The sequence below is a fragment of the Pteropus medius genome, unplaced genomic scaffold (genome assembly GCF_902729225.1).
Source record: "Pteropus medius unplaced genomic scaffold, Ma_sr-lr_union100, whole genome shotgun sequence".
In the NCBI taxonomy this organism is placed as follows: Eukaryota; Metazoa; Chordata; class Mammalia; order Chiroptera; family Pteropodidae; genus Pteropus; species Pteropus medius.
This window is the reverse complement of record NW_024351543.1, coordinates 13,553,409-13,576,162: the sequence shown is the minus strand read 5'-3', so window position 1 is coordinate 13,576,162 and position 22,754 is coordinate 13,553,409.

The following is a 22,754-nucleotide window of genomic DNA, read 5'->3' as shown; positions in this document are numbered from 1 at the left end:
CGTCCAACATGGAAGGTAAACAACGTGGAATGTGGTTTCTGCTTTTGCTGGCAGTGCATGTGGAGGGGTCTGAGGGCATGTGCCTGTGGGCGAGAGGTAGAGATGTGTGTGGGGAACGTGTGTGTGTCTTGTGTAAGGCATGGCAGCCCAGGGGATAATGGCTGGGTTTAGAGTTGAAACATGAGTTAGCTAGGCAATGAATGTGGTGAAGAGTGAGTTCCAGTAAGCACAAGGCATTTCGTCCCAGGTCATGTGGGTGCTTTGGGGTAGAGAGAAAGAGTGAGGGTGGCACAGGGTCCTAAGTACTCTCTGCCTACCTTTGACTTTTATCACAGAGGCAATGTAAGGCCACTGATGACTGCATATTTTGTTATGGAGGTTCTCAGAATTGCTACTAAAGAGTGTGGCTTTGACCAGTGCAGGCTCTTGATTCCCTGCAGTTGGGAGCACGATCTTGTCTTAGAAAGAGAGGAAGAATCACTTTTCTTCTCTGAACACACCTTGGTTTTCTGCAAAATCATACTAGAGGAAGTAAACTTGGCCATACCTCACATCTTTCATCAAAATAAGGTCTAGATGGATCAAAGATTTAAGTATTAAAAAAACGTAAAGTCATAAAGTATTAGTAAAAAGTGTGAGAATTGTTTTAATCTGAAAATGGGCAAGACTTTTCTAAGAATGATACAAACCTAGAAGTCATAGTAAAAGAGAGCGATGTATTTCACTACATAAAACAAAAACAGAAAAAACACCTGCATTGCAAAAAAAAAAAAAAAACCAAAAACCCCACAAACAAACAAAAAAACCGTATGTGAAGTAAAAAAACTAACAACAAATTAGAAAAACATATTTGGAATTGGCAGCAATGCTATCCGATTATGTAGTTATTCCAACACTATTTTGTTAAAAAAATCCTTTCCTGTTTTTAAAATATCATCTTTATCATATGTTAAATGTTTACTTATACACATTTGCATTTATTCATGAATATTTTTTTGGCTTTAAATTCTGTTCTTTTGATCTGTCTATCTTTTCATGTGTTAGTACCATATTAGTTTAATTATTATAGTATTGTAACCTATCTTAATACCTGGCAGTCCTCTCACATTGCTTTTAAAAAACACTTTTCTTTAAAAAATTTTGCTTTTTTTCCATATGAGGGATTTTCTACTTAAGAATATTGTATACCTTTCAATTAATGCAAGTCCTTTTTTTGTGTGTGTATCGGGGTAATTTAAATTTTCTTCACATAGATTTTGTATGTCTGAGGTTATTCTATATAATTTATCCTTTTTGGTTATTAGAAATGAGATATTTTCTTCCATGATATCTTGTAACTGGCTATAAAATTCTCTATATTAATTTTGTATCCACTCAACCTATAAAACATTTTATCGTTTGCAATAGATTTTCATTTAATTCTCTTGGACCTTTATTGGTTGATAATTATACCAAAAATTACCAACATATACTGATAACTTTGCCTCCTTTTAAATTTTTTGAACTTCATATTTGTTTATTGTTCATTGCATTGGTTAGTATGTCAGGAGGATCCTGACTTGCAGGTATTAAATTCTGTTTAAACAGGGGTTAATTGCGGTTGTTCCGCCATCTTTGAAGTTCATTTTCCACTTGTGGTCCAAAATGGCTGCTCCAGCAGCAGGAGCCATGACCACTTTTCTACCAGCAGGAAGGAGGGAAAGGAGTGAAATGAAATGGACATTCTCTCTTTCCAGGGAGTTGCTCATACCAGTTCTGCTTATATCGCATTGTCTAGAACTTACATAGTCCTCCCTAGCTGAATGTAGTTTTTATCCTGAACAGACAAGTACCCAGCTAGCATTCAGGTGTTCAACTGCTATGAAGGAAAGGATGAATACTGGGGACAACAAAGTTTCTAAAGGTTTAGAAGATAGTCTGTAAAACAGATACTATTTTTATTAAGAATGAAATCAACCTCAAAAATGTATATAATTTCATTCAGTGCCTTTTAAGCATCTCTAGACATTAAATTATTTTTGAATAATGGTAATATGCTTCCTAATATTGAGCCATCTTTGCATTCCTGGAATAAGTTCCACTTGGTTATGCTGAAGAAATCCTTTAATTTGTTCCTAGATTCTGTTTGCTAATATTTAAAAGTTTTTAGAGTGATATTTATACATGAGTTCGGCCCATAGTGTTCTTTTATTGGTGCATCATTGATTGGTATGCTCCGCCCTAAGTGTGAAGTTGACAACTCTGGGCACAAAAGGGATGCCTCTCACTGGGGCTAAGCCTTATTAGAATCCTGAGCTTGTACAGTGTCTAGAATGTGGCATGTTTTGGCCTCTGTGGCCTCTTCATCTTCTGGTGTCCAGGAGCTCTTTCTTGGCATCTCTTGTAGAATCTGTCACTTTCAGCCTTGTGTTACGGACATCTGTGTCTGTCTTGTCTTCTCTACTTGTAATAGGCTATAGTCTTCTTGCGCCCAGTAATTCCTTTATCACTCCTTCAGTGCCAGGTACTGGAGATACAGGGAGGGAGGAGCCCAGTGCCATTTCCAGTCTGGAGAAGAGAGGGGTCTTTATGAAAACAGATGCGTGACAACATGAGAATGAGTTTCATGGAGGATTCTACTAAGTGTTGGGGCTCAGGGACCTGGGAGATGCTTCTCTGAGGTGTCAATGAATGAGCTGAACCTTGATGCAGGATTGGGAGTGAGCTCAGTACAGAGCCTGACAGACAGCCATTTAACAATCAATAAATATTTGTTGAGTGAATAAATGAAGAAATTTGCTAGGTAAACAAGGCAGAAAAGGAACAGCCTGTGAGACAATATGGGTGAAGGACCTGATTTGTTCAGAGCACAGCGAGGTATTCTGGGTGGCTGGAGCACAGAGTGCATAGAAGGAAATGAAGCTGAGGGAGGAGCTGACAGCCTTGGGTGTGGAGTGTAGGCTCCAGTCTGAGGATTGCAAGGAGTGACCAGATGTCTCGCTTTAAGATGGTCGGGATGTGATCATATTTGATACCGGAACCTGAGTCTGGTTTAACTTTTTTTTTTTTTATTGAGGCATAACATAAATAAAGCATGTGAAGTGCAACCGTCTTAAGTACACAGCTCAATAAATTTTACATAGATATGCCCAGTGTAATTACCACCACATGAAGGTGTAGAGCGTTTCCAGCTCCCCATGAGTCTCTCTCTCTTGCGCCTTCTCCTTGACTATTTTAACTTTCATCCCCATGGACTGATTTAGCTTGTTCTTGAATTTCCTATAAATAGAATCATACAGGGTATTCTCTTTAGTATCTGTTTGTGAAATTCATCTATGTTGTTTTATGTTTTGGCAGTTTACATGTTTTTATTGCTGTATGATTTAATTTTGATTTTATAATGCTAATATAATGCTAATGACCCCAATATTGTAAATATCCAATGAAGATTAGCTGAAAGGCCCCATCTACCTTTCCAGCCTCAGTGCGAGTCTACCACTGTCCTCCTTGGGCTCTGCTTCCTTTGCATGTGCTCTTTCCTGGAAAATGCTCCTAGTCCTCCCCTTCTTTGTCCCTTCCCTCTTTGCCAGGTGTTGTTACTTCCTGTTTCTGCAGCAGTTGTAGTCCACTGTTGAATCTGGAGAAGGATTCCTCAAGAATTCTGACAAGGCAACCCCCCCATCTCCGCCCCCCAGTCCCTGACTCAGTCTGGACCTCTTGTCCTATAGTGTAAAGACATACACTGTCACACCGAACTTCATAGAATTTTTACAGAGCATAATTAAGCCTTTGTTTGTGTGATTCCTTGCTTCAAATCTGGCCACAGCACCAGCATGTAAACCTCACCTGAGAGAACAGGGACTGTGTCTCTTTTGCTTACCACAGTAAGTCTAGCACTAATGTAGAGAGGCAGTGAGCGGCATCCTGTGTTCATCTTTATATCAGTCGTTGTCTTTATGTACTGAGAGCTACTGCTCTCCAGGGATCCTGTGGCCCCATTGATTTTTCCAGCCTCAGCTTGAGTCTACCACTGACCTCCTTGGGCTCTGCTCAATGTATAGTGGGTCCTTGGTAAATTTCTAAAGAATAAATGAATGAATGAGCAGTTCCCATTTTGTGTAAGGTTTCTAAAGGAAAATAGTGAACACTTCCTGCCCCCTCCCACCCTGCTCATCCCTCCCTCTCACCTGAGGCAGTTCTGACAAGATGAGACAGCTAATAGGGCAGGTGGGTGTCTTCTGGTGTGCAGGCTGCAGCTTCCGGGCTTACCTCCTGGAGTCTGTGTGGACATGAGGAACTTTGAATTAATGGTGGAGGGAAAGCTCTGAGAGCCTTTGCAGACAGCACTGGGTGATGTGTACAAAGCTGTTGGCGATGCCAGGCTGTGAGGCCATTAGCACAGGGATCAGGGCCTGCTTGGAGAGACCTGGCCAATTACCAGGAATGCAGGTGGCAGGAGGGTGCACTCAGGTTCACACAGGTCCCAGCCTGCTGGCGTGTTATCTAACATGGCAGGCCCAGTGTGTCTCTCCTTCCTTTTGGAGCAGAGAGATGCCATTTAACATTTTTTTGGCAGGAGCAGCAAACTGGGCTGAGGACTCTTTTCTTGCCAACTCATTAAGGATTGGGCTGGAGCCTCAGGAAACCTGCAAACTTGAGCCATTTAGCAGGAGAGAAGTCCGGGAGGCACTTTCTCACCTGTAGGTGCTCTTGCTTCCTTGTGGCTTCCCTGTGCTCTCTGGGGAGGTCTACAGGGGAGCCTGGAGGAAAGAGGGTGGGAGGAGGAAAGATTCATAGTTAATGAGAAGCTAATAAGGAGTGGATCAAGTTTGTTGGATTTTAAAGCCCATAGTAATGATAAAGGCAATAGCAATAATGTTATAATAGTGGTTGATACTTACCGCACACTCATTAAGTGCCCGGCACTGTGCTCAGCATCATTTCAGCTAATTCTCATCACATGCAAGTCCGTACTGTTTTATTCCCAGCTCACAGATGAGGAAGCTAGGGCATAGTTAAGTGACTTGCCTAGAGAGAAGCCCATAACCAGGGGGTGAATATTTGCTCACAGATACCCTTAAGGCAAAGCCCATGCCCTTAACCATAGTCCTTTTCCTGCTGTCCTTTCCTGGAAGGGTAGAGTAGGGGAAGGGGAGTCTGGAGAGGCAGATAGGCCCCAGACTCTGAAGGGCCTTGTATGTAGCACACAGGCCCATGGGCTATTAGGCAGGTCAGCCATGGGGTCTGGTTGCCAACTGCAAACCCCTGTGGTTTCAGTGGGAGGCTGCTTTGGAAGGACAGCGTCAGGGTCTCCTCCACTGGTCCAGCTCGGGTCCATTCTCCTTGAGTTCCATTTTTTTCCTCTAACTAGACTGTCAAGGTCTGTTGGGATGGGGGCCATGCCATCTGCTCCTCCTTGGTCTCTTCACTGGCTGCTGTGGTCTGAGGTCCACACATGGGCTAGTGATGGAATGATTGCAAGGATGGAAGAAACCAACCCTCACTGCTCAGGATTCCCTGGATGTCTTGGGCCTGGTCAGAACACCCTCTGTCCACTGAGCCTGTGCTTCCCTGCGATCATCACCCTTGCCCACAAGCCTACTTCTCCCAGCCTCCCACTCTCAGTAAATAGCAGTCATCGTGTTAGTTAATTTTTTTAATTGAAGATGATTTAATTTTTTTCCCCTGTCTACCTTCCCCCTCTCTCCTCTCCCCTCATTGTGATGGTTAATTTTATATGCCAACTTGCCTGGGCCATAGCGTGCCCAAATATTTGGTCAAACATTATTCTGAGTGTTTCTGCAGGGGTGTTTTTTGATGAGATCGACATTTTCATTGATAGGGTAAAGCAGAATGTCATCCATGAAGTAGATGGGCCTTATCCAACCAGTTGAAGGCCTGAGTAGAACAAAGTAGTGGACCCTCCCCCAAATATAAAATTCTCCAGTGGAAGCTTTTGGACATTTTGTGCGCCGTCAGCTGTCCTGGGTTTGGAGCCTGCCGGCCCACAGTGCAGATTGTACTTATAGCTTCCGTAATTGTGTGAGCCAATTCCTTAGAACAAATCTCTCTCCACACACACACACACACACGCACACACACACACACACACACACACACACACACACACACACACACACACACACACACACACACACACACACACACACACACACACACACACACACGCACACACACACACACACACACACACACACACACACACACACACACACACACACACACACACCCCCTGTTGGTTTTGTCTCTGAAGAAGCCCAACTAATACGATTGTCGTCCTACTTGTTTAAAGCAGGAACTGAGCAGTCATTATGGACGTCTCCCTCCCTTCACCCCCGGCACCAAATCAGTCCTCAGGTCCTGTTCATATCACTTCCTGAAGCATTACCGTGTCTATCCACTTCTCATCACATCCACTGCCACCTCCTAGGCCAGGTGGCCTCACCTCCCCCCGAATGATAGCAGTGCCCAGTAACTGGTCTCTCAGCTAGTCTTGCCCCTTCTCCTCACATGGTTTACACAGCAGCTAGGGTAATTTTTACAAAGGCACATCTCACCCTGTCACTCAGCTATTTAAAGCCCTTCAATGGCTTCCTGTGGATCTCAGGATAAAGTCATGGTATCAATTAATTTTTATTGCATAATAAACTATGTCAAACTCGGTGGCCTAAACACACAGCATTTCTTGCTTATGATTGGTAGCTTGGTTTGGACTCACTTGAGTGGTACTTGAGAACTTATCTAGGCTCACTCATGAGCCTGGGGTCAGCTGGTGGATCAACTGGAAACTGGCTGGATGAGGAGGGATTGACCTTGGATGGCTGGGCTTTGTTCCACATCTCTCATATTCTAGGATCTGGGAAGAGTTTTAAGAGAAAGAAACAGTAGAGGCTGCAAGGCACCTAGACGCTGAGGCTCATAGCTGACATATCACTTTCTTTGCATTCTTTTGGTCCAAGCAAGCGAAAAAGCCAGCTCACATTCAAGAGATGGGGAAATGGACTTAATGAGAGGGGATGCAAACTCACATTGCAAAGGGGGCCAGGTCCAGGTACGGGGAATAATTGTAGCCATTTTTGCAACCCATCACAGCCCCAAACCCTTACTCTGCCTATAAAATTCTTTGTGATTTAGTCCCTGGCTTCCTCTCCAGCCTTACCTTATGCTACCCATCTTTTCATTCTTGGCATTCCAACCCCAAACCCAAGGACCTTCTTTTAGTCCCTTGAACCTAACAAGATTTTCCTGTACTGGAGACTACACACATGCTGATTCATTTGCCTAAAGTGCTATTCCCTCATTCAGCTGGACAGTTGCTCCTCAACTTTCAGGTTTTAGCATAAGTGTTGCTTCTTTGAAAAAAATCTTCATTGACTAATCTAGATGAACTAGATCAGGTTCTCCAGCTATAAGTTTTTAGTGCACATCACTCTTTTTTTTAGTAGCACTTCTAACAGTTGGAATTAAATATTATTTTGAATGTTTGTTTAATATCTGCCTCCTCCTAGACTGTAGACTTCACAGACTTTAAGTCGTATATTTAACAAATGTTTATCGAATGCCAGTTATGTGCTAGACATTGTCCTAGGGTGCTGGGGATATGGTAGTGATAAAAGTAGACCAAATTCCTTTCTTCAGAGAATGCATGATCAGATGGAAACACTAACATTAAAAACAATTACCAAAACAAAAATAAAATTGCAGCAGAGATTGTTCTACAAAGGGGGGTTACATGATTCACCGGAGAGTCTCTCTAGTGGGGCCACTTGACAGGGAAATTGGGTCAGGGAAGGCTTTGTTGAGAGCTGAGATATGGAGAAAACATGTTAACTAAGCCAAGGCTGAGGGTGGAGGAGGTGGAGTGAGGCAGCTGTGACCAGATTCCTGGTGGGAGGGAGAATATTGAGTACAAAGGACTGAAAGGAGAGGCTGGAGGAAGAGAGCGAGGGGATGGACAGCCCGAGGCTGGGGAGTTAAACAGAGCTGGATCACGCAGGGTGTTCTCTGCCAAGCTGAGGAGTTTGAGAGGAGGCCTACCATGAATTTGTCTGTGAACAAATAACTTTGAGATATGCAAAGACTGCTTTTGAATAGGCAGTTGGGTATTAGGTTTGGAATTCAGAGGAGGGGATCTAAGCTAAAGATGCAGATGTGTGAGCTTATTACTAAAGTCACAGTCATATCTAAGACCCAATGGGGAGGCAGCTCTTCATTTTTCTGTGTGTCTTGAATTGTTTTTGGCAGTTGGAATGCCTGTGTTTTTAAATGTGTGAAATAAGGTGCATAAAATAACAATGGAAATACAGCTATCAAAATATTAAATTTGTGATATAAAAGTATACATGCTTCTTCATTAACTTATTAAATAACAATGCTCAGTGGCAGTTCTAATAATTACTATACTTTCAAAGTGGTGATGAATATAGATTTTGAGATCCGTGGGATTCAGATACCTGGTATTTTTATTGGGGGCAAAGTTAACAGGTCCTGCTAAGACTGCTGTAGCTTGTTGCCTACATTCATAATTGAAGGAATTGCTAAATTTCAGGAAGAAGTGAGTGAAAATAAAAATGCAGTTTTTTTACATCCATGTTCATTGACCCCCAAGGGGCTTGGGGGTCCGAGATTAAGACCTTTGGTCTAGAGTGAGAGGAAGAAAGTGCTTAGGATGCTAGGATAGCATCTTGGACCAAGCGGAGGAGGATAAGATTGCAAAGGGGCAGAAGAGAGGCCCAAGAGGTAGATAGAAAAATGAGAGTTTTGTCCATAAAAGCCATGGGAAGCAAGTGGTTCAAGAAGGAGGTGGTCAATTATGTCAAATGCTGAAAAGTTCCGCAACATGAACACTGATAAATTTGGATTTGATGGTTTTGCAGGGAATAGATTTGTCTTGTTTATTGCTTAATTCCTGATGCATTTTAAGGCACACGGTAGACATTTAATATCTCTTGAAGGAAGGGATGAATTGCTATCTTTCCTCATCAGATCTGGTGGGAGATTGCCTGCCAGATAGAACAGTCAATGGAGCCTGCAGACTCTTTTTAAATTGATTTCTTGACTGAGGGCTATGAAAGCTGTAGAGACTCTGCAAAGGTTAATTAACCCCCAGAGTTTTAGAGGCCCTCATTTGTGTGCCATGCCCTTGGGATGGAAGTTAAAGTGGGCCCTCCCTGTCTAGTCGCGGGGTTCTCCTGTTGGTTGCTCATACTGAGAGCTGAATGTCTCTGAGGGATTTGCCTTCATCTTGCATTTTCTTCCGGTGTCTGGCAGCAGGTGGGTGGATCCATGTATTTAAAAAGTGCTCTGTTGTGTGTTGGGAGATCTGGATTATCATTTTCTCAGTGCCTTCCTGGTAGATCATGAGCCATTTGTTCATTCTCTATACTGTCCTCCTGTGAAGTGGGGTTACTTCTCTTGGTTGTCTCTTACCAACTCCAGTGCTGTGGGGTGAGAATTGAATAATGTGTAGTTACCCCAAGTAAAGTAACCATTATGAGTTTTTGTCTTGAAAGTGTCTCTATTATAAGTTTGATCTGTTTAAAACAGCAGAACAATCTAAGATGATGATTGGGTTAGTGGAGGCAATAACTTGGCAATGATAGTAGCAAAGCTTGGGATTTGGTGAGGATTTAAAACTCAAGTTAGTTCAAGGGGTTTCATCCTGGGCTTCAGGGATCCCAGAAGGTTCTATGAGGTGCTCTGGGTGCTCCAGAATGGAAATAAGAGAGGCCAATCAGGTGGGACTTGGGACCCACAGGGACCACTAGAGCATCTCTTTTATATATTGGAGCATCTCTTTTATATATTGAGCCCCTCTACAATATCATTGGAAGAAAGGATTCTGGGATTCAAAATTTTGAAAATCACTGATTTAGTCTAACTTCCTCATTTTACACAAGGCAACTTAAGCCTAAAGAGATAGAAAGCTGTGCCCAAGGTCATATGGACAGTCAGTGGCAGAGCTATGACCAGGACTCAGGTCACATATATACTCATCGTTTTTTTTTTTTTTATTAGTTTCAAGTATATAGTACATTGGTTAGACATTTATATAGTTTATGAAACAATCCCCCTGATTACTCTATCTTCCCTCTGGCTCTACACGTAGCCATTACCTTACCGCTGTCTGCATTCCCTATGCCGTGCTCCCCATTCCTGTGACCATCTAACAACTACTAATTTGTATTTCTTTAAACCTTCACCACTTTCTCCCAGCCCCCCAACCCTCTCCCCTCTGGCCATCATCCGATTGTCCTCTATACATATGGGTCTGTTTTCCATTTGTTTGTTCTTTTTGTTCCTTAAATTCTGCATATCAGTGAAATCATATGGTAACATATATACTCTTTTATGGTTTTATTAAGTAAATGCTTATAAAGGCATGTATATTACCATTATGTATGCATGTAAAACACCATACTTACACATGGATCATGGATAATTTTTTCTAATTGCACATTTCCCTGTGAATTTATATGCTCTGAAAAGTGCTTGGGAAAGGGTGCTTAGGATTTTTACAATTCAGAAACTCATTTTCACTCTTCTGGCTTAAGAAATACAAGGTAAATTGTGCAGACCTATGAAGATGTTGGGTGTTTTTTACGTACAGGGAAATGAACCCCAAAAGAAAATGGTCTAATGGGGTTAATAAAGGTAAGCATTCCTGGGGAAACAGGGAAATTAATCTGATGGCCAAAAACTCTGAGGGGTTAATGGAAATTGTAAAGCAACAGCTCTGCATTTTGAAAAGTCTATAAATAGCTCAAAGTCCCGAACCACCTCCCAAAGCTGTGATGTCGTTTATATTAACTTTAGTGGCTCGGTGCCAGGCTAGGATATAGCCTGAATTTATTCCAGCTGCATCCAGAGAACCCCTGCAGTATCTTTCAGCCATGACCAAAGGGGACAGGGCAGGTAGATAAAAGGCTGACTGGTTAGGAATTGTGAGCCTGATCCCTTAGTGAATAGTAAGGGGGCTGTGTGTGTGTGTGTGTGTGTGTGTGTGTGTGTGTGTGTGTGTGTGAGAGAGAGAGAGAGAGAGAGAGAGAAAGAGAAACAGAAAGAGAGAAATAGAAAGAGAGAGAAGGAGAGGGAATTTTTTGTGTGGTATCTCAATTTGACTAGATTTCAATTTGACTACAGCATGTAGGCTCTGAGTAGCTTAGACCATTTTTTTTTTTTTAATCTTTAGTATTTTTTTTTGTAATAGGATTTTGATTAGCAGGACATGGTAGACTCATTTATGAGCCTTAGGGCTTGTCTACTTCAAGTTCCTCATTTTTCCTGAGAGGTCCAGATTGGAAGGTTACTGGCCATGCCTCAGACAGCCAGTGAAGCAGAGACAGACTTCTCTGATCTCTCTGATAGAGCTGACCCCCCTTCCTCTGTGTTTCTGTAGCTCCTGTCCCATTCCATCTCAGCCCATTTCGCCTGATGTTTGCTTGTCTCTCTCACTAACCTGTGACTGTCTTGATAGCAGGGACTCTGTCTTATTCAACTTTGATGCCCAGTGCCTGGCAGAGGGTCTTGGCATATTGCAGGAGCTTCGGAAATTTTTGTTGATGGATTAAATGAATGAATGAATGAGATTTCTTAGAAGAAATAGTCTAAGAGTCAAATTGTCCTGTAAAAAGAGACAGGAGGTCATTGGAAAAAAAAATTGAATGGAAGCCAAGCGCTGTTCTCCCTTCTCCTAATTAAGAAACAACAATGACTTTTATTTCTATAAAAATTTATGAGTACAAAAAACATTCATTTGATCCTCCTGATAATTTTCGAGAAAGACTGGGCAGATGTTTGTTATTCCTAGTTCATGGATGAGGAAGCTGAGGCCCTGGGAGACTCAACACTTGTTCAAGGTCACACAGCTGCTAAGAGGCCAGGACTCAAGTCCTCTAGGTGTCAGCCAGAGCTGTCTTTTTCTTCTTCTGGGGGCAACTATCCTGTTGGATTGCCTTAGGAAAACCTCGTAGGAAATCTCTGAGTGAGTAATCGTGGTCAGGCATTTGGTGAAAGAAAACCAGAGCGAGCATTTATTTAGTGCTTTCTAGATCCTTTGCTGTGGTTTCTCATAAAGCATCTCATTGGTCCCAAGTACAACCCTGAGATGTTCCTGCTATGGTCACTCAATACTGCATAAACAAAGCAACAGAATCAAAGACATTGATTTGCTCCTATTATCTAATTGATAAATTAGCTGGGCCCAAGTCTTTAGTCACGTGAGCGCTAACTCCAACTACTGTACCATCAGGCATCAGCCCAGAGATCGATGGGAGAAATCTGAGAGCAGGAGGAAATATCCCACAATCTAAGGAAACTGGATCCTATGTGCAAGATGCCAGCATTCGTGGGCTAAAGGCTGTGCTGGAGACAGGGATGCCGGGGAGACAAGGAAAAGTCCTGCAGAAGATGAGAAAATAGGCAAAAGCAGAGGGACAGGAAAGAAGCCAGTGATTTTATCAGCAGAGCATGGATGGGAAAGAATGATGTAAACTAAACAAATGCAGAGAAACAGAACATATAGTTCTCCCTGTTAAATGCCTTTAAGCTGCAAAATGTAAAGAGATGATATTTTTGTATTTGTGACATTTTAGATTTTAGCTACTTGCAATTTTAAATGGAAAAAAGAAAATCCCGTTACTGAGTTAAGGAAGGACACAGCACTTAGCTGCTAATTGCCATTCTTTGACAATCCAGGAAGATATCCTCAGCTTATTTAAAATAAGCACGTTCTCAACTCCTCACTTCTCATCACTGACGTCACTGCTCAGGGAAAGGTGGTGAGAAAAGACCAGGAAAACACATCAGGAACCATGAATCAGAGCATGTTTTAAAAATTAACATTATCCCAAAGAGGGCCCTGAGCCAGAAAGGGCAGCCAGGGATGCCCCTTCTGAGCCAGGGCATGGGGTTGCCTGCCGGGTCTTCCTGATCTTTGAGTCCCCTCTGTCCATTGTTCCTTTTCCGCAGAAGGGTGGCATGGCTCGCTCCAGGCCTTAGCCCTGCAAATTGGTTCTTCTCTTTGTTTGAGGTTTCGATTGATCTCAGATTTAATTTTGTCTTCTAGGATTTCCTGATAAATCTCCAAGTAGGAAACAATATTATTTTTCCTTTCTTCTCAGTGAAAAGAGGGCAGGACCTTACAATAAGTTTTCTTTGTGAGAGAGGATGATTTGAAATGTTTGTAGGACAGGAAGAAATAAAAAAAAAAAAGATTGCAAATAAAAGGAGCTCGGCAGGACCTGAGAGAGTAGCTGCTCTAATCAAGTTATCACTGCCCCTAACCAAACATTTCAGCCTCATCACCACTGCCCTGTTCTCCACCAAAAAATATTCCTAAACCTTTGAACTAATGGGTTCAGACTCGAACTGCAACTTCCATGCTGTCTAATGCTCTTGGATTTGTCAACATAGAATTTTCAAAATGTCAAAAACACCACTGAATGAAAATGTGTCAGACTTATTTAATGCGTTAATTAACGAGGGCATCAGCAGGATGTTAAGGCTGTCCCTTAGAGGGCTGGTGACCTTGAGGACTGACTCTTTCTGGGAAAGGATCTTCCTTGGCTCTGCAAGGCCCCACAGTGTGGCCACAGCTTTTGTCTTTTGCTGTCTTGACCCCCTGACGCGGGAGCAGCTAGATGGAGGTGAAATCTCCACCTTCCCAGAATGCAAAGAGCTCCCATAAGTGCACAGCTTTTCTGTTGTTGGATTTTAAAGGAATACTCCCTTCATCTCATAGCTCTGTCTTGTCATGTAATAGATTCTTCCAAGGCGTGAATAAGGCCATTCTCTTTGGAAACTGAGTTGGTAGGATTGATTATTAGATGGCAGCTCTTTCTCAGGCAGGTTTAAGATAAAAATGAGATGAGGTTGTGAGTAGGAATTTTGAAGTTAGACTTCACTGAATTCTTTTGTTTTAGACGCTCACTAGATTCATTTGAACCCAGAGCCAGGCACATAGTGGATGCTCAAGAATTTCCCTGAGGGCAGCAAGGACCCCTTTTTCCCAGAGGGGGTGTGTTGAAGGCCTGGTAGGAAGTAAGGTGCCTGCCATGTACTACATACAGCATTTTCTTGCTTGCTCACTCTCATTTTGTATTCCAACTCTTGTAAGGAGAAGATGAATTCGAGAGTATTTTTTTCTCATTCTTCCTCATTTTGTGGTGCTATCACTGTCATGATCCTCATGGCATTTTTTTGGTGACTCACCACTGTGCTATTTTGGTGGCAGTACATTTCAGTAGATAATTGTCTTCCCCCTCCCCCCGAGCATGACACCTGCTCAAAGCTGCAGATTTCCAACTCAACAGAGCCTTGCCAAGTAGCGACTCACTGAGCCTGGTAGTGAAGGTGAGAGTTACTTATGAATGAAAGATGGTAAGTGAAACAGTGGGTGAAAAGACAGGCCTGTGCCACCAGGAATGAGCTGCAAGTTAGTGCTAAAAGGCATCTGAGGCACAGCTTTATTTAGACACAAGGACAAGAGGGAAATCTGGGAAAGGAAGGCTGTTATCCTGAACCAGGCATAGCGTAGGTGTTCTAAGTGTGTTAAAACTCTCAGGATATGTCAGCGAGACACCCCTGAGAGAGAGGCTTGAGGGGAAACTTCCAGATCATGCTGTTCTGAGGTTTAGTGATGACCCTAAGGGGTCAGAGAGTGTCTTCTATCTCTGGAAAAATCCCTCCATTTTTTTTTCTGAGGGAGCCCAGGTATCCCCATAAGCAGTATTCAAGTTGGCTTGGTAAACTGAGACTCTGGGTCAAATGTGCTTCCTCTCTGACTCATCCTGCTTTAAGTAACTCTAAGTGACCTTAGAGTCTACAGGGTGACTTTAAACATACCTGCTTGTGGCATATCTTTTGTGATGACTTAAAGTTCTTATTTAACTCTTAATATAGTGAACTTTTGTCTTCCTTTCACTGTTTTGACAGATCGAGTGATGCCCTCATCCTATCATATCTATAAGACTGCCTCATATGCGTGTTAAGAGGATTTTATCATTTGGTGCGGATGAAGCACTCTTCAGTGAGTAGGGGATCACTAATTCCATTAAACTAGAAGTTTAGCATTCAAGACCATAGAGATTTTTGTCTTTGAGAGATCAAAAAATCCTGATAAGTCACAAAGGAAATCCTTTGTTATTATTTAACTATCTGGATATTTATGAGTTGTCTTCCAAATAAGATTTTTGCATTTTGAGACAGAGATGATGCATTATTGCTCACTGAAGTCCTTGTAACACCCAGCACAGGGCTTTGCCAGCACTGAAGGTTCCATGATGATCCAATTTGATAGGAGGGTTGAGGCTTAATGATGAACCCAGGCTCACTGATTCCTTCATTCATTCTACACAAATTTATTGAGCATCTGCTATGTGCTGGGCACTGTTATAAGACTTGGACACTGTCCTAGTCCCTGCTTTTATAGAGCTTATATTTAAGTAGGAGAGACAGACAATAAACAAGGCAAATATAGTATAGTAGGTAATGATAAATGCTAAGAAAGAACAATAAAGAAGGAGAGGTGGATATAAGGGATCGATGGGTGGTCAGGGAAGGCCTTACTGAGGAGACTTTGAGTGGAGGCCAAGAAAGTGAAGGAACTAGCCTTATGGATATTTGAGGGAAAAGCTTTCCGAGCAGAGCACAAAGCAAGTGTGAAGGCCCCAGGGCAGAGGCGTTCCCATCCATTCAATTATTCCTGTTCTGGCCCCCTCAGGCCTTGGATAATCTGGCTTCTGGTTTCTGTGACCTCATTTCCCCTCTGTACACCAGCCACACTGGCCTCCTACACGTGGTAAAGAGTATATCTTTCTTCCCCTCACCAGAAGGGCTGTGAGGTGGGCTGTAGCTCGTGGGACGCAGCTGTTCACTGCATGGAGCTTGAACTGTCTCTTGCCCCTCAGCCGCAGAATGGGGCCACTTTTGGAAGGACAGTTGGCAGTGTCCTCTAGTGCACTGTCTTCGGAAGACTGTACATGGTGGAAGAAGATACCTCAGGGCATAGTAAAAACATAGTTTATGTTCAATAACAGGAAAGCAGGCAGAGAGGAAAAGTAGGAGGAGCTCTAGGCATCTCGAAAGATCATCAGTAGGAGACTACCCCATTGACGTCTTGTCAAAGTGAGATGAGGCTGCCTATTCTGAGCTCATCTCAACTAGAAGTTCTGACCACAGTGCATTTAAGAACTTGCTTCAGTGTTCCCTCTGTAACCCTAAAGTCATCTTTTCCAAAGCTTTCTTGGAGGCTTCCTGCAAAACGCTCCTGGCCTTCCGAAGATTTACTGCTTTTTTTTTTTTTAAAAATTATTTTATCTAGAATTGGCATTCAGTTATAGAAAAAAGAATGGGAAAGGCCTTGGGAAGAATTAGAACAATGCAAATCTATTTACCACTCAGTACTTCTAAAGCTTCAGCTTATGGATGCTTCTCACGGCTGATTATGGCTTCAAATAACAAAGGGATTTGTTAAAGGGATAGAAAACACTTTCTAGTTTTCAGATTGAAAAAGTTGTAATTAGGAATAAAGTTTGTTTAGAAAAAGTTAATAATTTTTATTTCTTTGGAATTTTGATACAGGTTAATCTTGTCAAAACGACCATCTTGAAAAAGCAAAATAACTCCTGTCTTCCCCGACTCCTCACGCTATTAGCTCTTTGAGGTCTCAGCTTGGAAACTGAGCAGGATTGCCATTGCCCACCTCTGTCCTGGTGACACATGCTCCCCAGGGTGCTAACCCGCTACTGTTTCCTGGAGGACAGGAAGACCCCAGGGCTGGGGGGAGGGGGGCCGATGACTTGCTTGTCCCTCTATTTTGAGTCCAGTGGGATGGGAGAAAAACGGTTGTGCAGAAGTGATAGCCATTGCCACCAAGTAGAAGAGTGAGGAAGGGGGTGTGTGTGCATGGCCTGATGACAGCCCCTGAGCTGGGCTATCAATTGTGTTCCATAGGAGAGTCATTTACAATGAAAGAAACAATTTCTGGAGGCTTCGGCAGGAAACAGTAACTACCTTGTCTGCTCCTCATATCCCTCCCCTCTACCTCCTGGCTTTTCTTCGAATAGGGTCTGCTCTTTTGGCCTCTGGAAGCTCCTGTCTATTCGAATACTCCTCATTTCTCATAGACAGAGTAACAGTCAAGGGGCAGCTGGATAGGGGACTTTGTGTTTTCCTAACAATGAACAAGAATAATATTGAGCCGCTCAGCACCAAGCAAGGGGCTAATTATTGCTTAATGTGTATTATCCCTGAGTAGCATTATTGTCTTTTTTTTATAGAAGAGACAACTGGGGGATGAGAGAGGTTCAGTATCTTTCCCAAGGCCACACAATAAGTGGTACGATCAGATTTTAAACCCTAAGCTCAAGCATGTAACCACTCCCTTATACTGCCCACCAGAGCAGGCTTCCCTCATGCTCCAAGCAGGCTGAAGCAGGGGTATCCTGTGGACTCTGTGTGCGTGCGTGTGCGTGTGTGTGTGTGTGTGTGTGTGTGTGTGTGTGTGTATGTGTGTGTGTACCACTGTACAATTTAGAGGCAGCTCAGGCTGCTCCTGAGTACACAGCTGCTAATTAATGCCTGATGAGTCTATCGCCCTTCTGGCGCCGTGATACTCAGTGTGATCTCTGGACGGAAGGCATCGGCATTGTCTGGGAGCTGGTTAGAAATGTAGAGTCTCAGTCCCCACCCCAGACTTGTTGCATCAAAATCTGCATTTTAACAAGATCCTCCTGTGATTCGAATGCACATAAAAGATTTGAGAAGCCCTGCTCTAGAGGTGTCTTTCCTAAACTAAAAGCTCAAGAAAGCTAGTTCTGGGAGCTTCTTTCACAATAAGGTCTAAGGTAGCCACAACACCAAGAAGCTCCATGCTGGGCTGTCCCTAGTGTCAGAAATCCCCCTGCTTGTGGTCGACAAAGCTAAGCCCACTCCTAATGTTTATTTCCAGGGGAATGAACAAAATAGCTCAAGGAAATTCTCACAGCAACCGCCTGAGAGTTAGGCAGATCTGACAGTGTGCAAACGCTAGGTGGCAATGGATGGACAGGCACTGGCAGAAAACATGCAAAGCTCTGTCACTGCCAAGGGTCAAGTAGAAATGATAAAGGCTTAGGTGTGGGGGGATGGGGTAGGGACTAAGCAAGGTTGGGCTGCGAAAGAGATTGCTGGGATGATATTAAAGAGACTGAGACTTCACCAGCAAGTCTGGGAAGGCTGTTTTTGTGGAATGAGAGATTTGGGCAAGAGTAATTGCTTCTTTTTTGCCTTGAGCTATGTTAAACACACACAATCTCCCCACAGGGGAGGGATGTCAGCAGCTGGGTATGGTGAAGCTGAAGGGAATTAAGTGTGGGTAAAAAGTTCCCAATTCCCTTCGTTCTGTTCCCTGAGGTCACGGGAGGCAGCAGCGGCTAGTCTGTAGCACAAAAGCTAGCTCACAGGGGATGAGAGCATCCTTTCCCATCATGCAGTGGGCTCACGGGATATGCCCCTACTCTGCCCAGACATTCTGGTAACACCCTTTCAGGGCTTGGAGAAGTGTTCAGATCACAGCTTTGCTTTCTTCCTGTGTCAAGCTGTTTGGCTGATTCCAGAGTGGGAAAAGAATATGCAGAATTATCTTGGCTCTCCTAAGGTTCTTTCTCCTTCATTCTCAGTAGGTTCCAGGGGACTAAACTCTAGGGTAGAGCCCTGTGACACTGATGTTGGAGAGGCTGGGGTCCATCTTTGGATTTGAGAAACTTGGCTTCTGAGAAAACAAGGCAAGGGAAGTTTTCCTACAATTCCTCAAATTGTGAGGTCACCCTATAGATCCCAGCCTCTTTTATCCTGTAGTATTTGGTTCCAGCCACACTTTCTCATTTGGTCAGTGGGCCCGAAAGTTGGAGAACTTTGTTGGAAATCCATTCAAGGAGCAGTACTGTTTTCCTGACTCTTTGGTAGGAGTGCTATCTGAAAACATTTTGGAGTCATGTCAAGGGGGTAGAAAACAGAGAGTTTAGTGTTTAAGTTTAGGGCCCAGACTTTTTCAGTTTAACTACAGTTTAGGCATGACTGGACAGCTGACCCCTGCAGAGGTCTGCAAGTCTATTGGTAATAGAGTTATATAATTATAGAATGAAGTTAGAGATTGTCTTGTCTCTCTCCTGTCTTGTTCAGGTGAGAAAATTGAGGCCCAGAGAGTTCTATTTGGTTTATTTTAGTAACCTTAAATGAGTGCCCACTCTGTGCCAGGCACCATGCCAGGGACTGAGGCCATGCAAGGGGTATGAAACACAGTCTCTATTAGTTTAGGGGTCAGTGATCAGCTCATCTATCCAGTTCCTGGACTGGCTCATGCCCCAGACCAGTTTGCTCTTGAGTGGGGTACAGGTACCATGAAGGATACTTTCCTCCTTTCTTTCCTTTCTCCCTCTTTCTTCTTTCTTTCCTTTTTTCTTTTTTTTAAAAAATAACATTAGTTTCCCTCTTTCTTCCTCTTTTCCTTTTTTTTTTTTTTTAATTCTGATGATTTTTTAAGCCCTAGGGGCTTTGTATTTACCAGGTAGAAGTGAGTAAGCAGTGATTCCAAGGACATGTTTGATCACTTTGTCTTTCCCTAAAAGCCTTGAAGCAAGACGTAGTACTTTCAGACAGACCCGAGGAAGCAAATTTTATTTTATTTTTTATTTGTAGGAACTTGCCTTGAATTCTGAGAGGGGAAAATAAGCCAAGCTAATAAACTTATAAAGGCTTTTTATTTTTTGCCTACAGAAACCACCTTCTGTGATAGATAAACTCAAAAATACCCTCCGGATGATGCTGTCCAGACTGTAATCTAAGCATGGTTTATGGTAGGCTGCCCTAATTCTCCAAGTTCTCACCTCCCTTTCTCTTACAGGGTATATTACTTGAATAGATTTTGTGGGTAGAAGAAATGGTGAATTAAAAATAAAGATGTTACCAACCATTAACCGGAAAAGTGCTGGGGACCGTCTGTACATATTATACAGTGATATTCAATGATATTAAAATTAGATGCAAATAGGTCCTTAGCCCTCCTCACTCTGGCCAAATCCAGGAAAGGCCATTGTCTGAGCCTCTATGTCCTCGCTGACCAACATGAAGATTTAGAGGCCTGAACATCAGGCACCTGAAGTTTGCATATAATTGAGCTTCCAGGTCTCTAAAACTCTTACATTTTATTCACAAACACAGGCATCTGCTCCTAATTAAAGTATCAGGGTATAATTATACCCTTTCTTATTAGTAGATATGGAATCTGACAGTTGCTTAGATACAAAATAAGCAAGTGCAGATTGCGTTTTGCATCCTTCACAGGCTGGGGAGACAGAACAACAGAATTTTCAAACACTCTACGTAAATGAGTCTTGTTGCCCAGAAAATGTAAAGTTCTGAATTATCAGTTAATTTGCCCGGGAACAGATGTTAATCTCATCATGAGTCAGTGGTTTGAGCTTTAATATCATTTAATTATTTTCCTGGCTTGGTCCTCTCACCTCTATACTGCACTCCAACCTCCAAATAGAAAGTATCCATCTTCCCAAGGTACCGACAGTTAAAACCCTCCTGGTATCTAACAAGGTTGCAAGGAGAAAGCAGATGTGGTGTCCTCTGGGAATTCCAGAGCCAGAAGACACCCGTCTGGAATGGCAGGGCTGTATGGAGACCAAATCAGCCTTTGGGCGAGTCAGAGGTCCACTTTGAGCACAGGAGTGTGGATCTGGCATCCTGTGGAGCCTCCCTGTCATTCTAAGATATTCTCTCCCCCTGCTCAGCTATGTCTTCATGTTATACAATTAGGGAAGTTCCTTGCTAAACCATCAGCTACAGAAGTTCAGGAACCACGTGTTTTCTGGGTCACCCACTATAACTCCAGTGCTCAACATGGCACTGGGAACTTAGAAAGTACTTAATAACTAGTTATTGAAAGAATGGATTCCATTGATTCCCTTAGCTGTAAGTAGCCGCAGCAGAGTGAATACTTTTACCCTTAGTTGTTATTTAGTTCCCAGTGTGTGTCAATTGATCAGATTAGGAGCTGGCAAACTACTGCCCCAGGGCCGAATTCTGCCTGCCAAACCATTTCGTGTGGCCTATGAACTAAGTATAGTTTTCACATTTTTAAATGTTTGGGGGAAAAAAAAACAAATAATACTTCATGACACAGGAAAATTACACGAAACCCAAATTTCATGTCCATAAATAAACATGTTATTGGAGCAGAGTTATGCCATTCATTTACATATTATCTTTGGTTACTTTTGTACTACAGTGGCAGAATTGAGTCTTTGCAACAGAGACTATGTGACTGGTAAAGCCTAAAAATAATTATTATCTGGCCCTTTGCAGAAAAAGTTAGCTGGCCCTGGATTAGATCATTCCCTATGATTAACTTTTGGTATCAAGGAGAGTGGGATGGAAGAGAGAGAGGGGGTCTAGGGAAGGCTGGCTGGGAGGAAAGAACAACTTCGAAATCTAAAAGAGCATTTGGCTCTCTTCATACTTTTGCCAGCCTTGGCTCTTCCTCAGTGGAAGTTTCCAATTTTTCATTGTAATTCTGATAAATGCCCTCAAGGAACACAGTGATCATCATTTCTCGGACTGTTGCATGGCTTGGATGCAAAGGACTGTGTCTTTCTCTTGCTTCTTGGCTGTTGTAAATCTCCAGTTTAAAATGCTCTTTGTCAAAGATATAAAATTTTGCTCCTCAGACAATGTTTGGGTAATAAATCTGTATGTGTGAGCAAGTGTGAGCTGGAGCTTGTCTTTGGAAAGCAATGTGTTAAGTCTTTGGCCACCCAGCAGGCACCCTGTGTACAGCTGTACTACATCTTGGCTTCCTGGGCAGTGCTGACCCCATAGGTAGGATGCCAAAAGCTTTGTTTCCAAGCTCCTAGCAAAGGTAGAGCCATATCCATCCAGAGAAGTGCCTCTGTGATTAAGTTGGCAAAGATGCAATCCGCCTAGTTAAAGCCTTGATAATCCACTTGATCCATTCCAGTTATCCGTCCAAAACCTAGGAGGCATCTTGTCGACCTGAGTCTCATTTCTCTGGGGTTTACAGGAGCACATCCCGGAGCAGACAGCATCATACTGTTTTCTTATTAGCCATCTAAATTCTGAATTAGAATCTAATTTTCTTCAAACCCCACACTTTATTTGAAAAGAGGTTACTTCTCTGTGGGTTCCTGGAGGCCTGACTCATGTCTAGGTATAAAAACTGCCCAGTGTCTTTTGATGGTGTGGTTAATGGACTGAGGGATAGATTTGCTTTCTGAGTGACAGTGATTAACACTGGCATTATTTACTTAAGTAACCTGGGTTTTGAAAATCATAACCAATAAAAAGATTGCCATGTCTTTTTTAAAGTATTGACTAACAGGGCTTCCTGTGGGAGTACTAGTTATCTGATCTGAAAGGGTTTATTTTGGAGGTAATGTAGGAAATGTGGAAAGAAAATATAAGTTTCTACTTTCTAAAAACACTATTTGTTGCATCTATTATGTGCTACACATTTCTCTGGGTATTCTGTATGTATTTCCTCTAGTTCTTACCCAAATCCTATAGAATAGATGTTATAATCTCCATTTTACTGAGGAGGAAACTGAGACTTAAATAAAATATGAGTTGCCTGAGATTCCACAGAAAGGAAATGGCATAATTAGGATTTAAACTATGAAGAGTGACCTCAGAGTACATGTACATACCATCACATGGTATGTACATTCCACCAACCCTCTGGAATGATA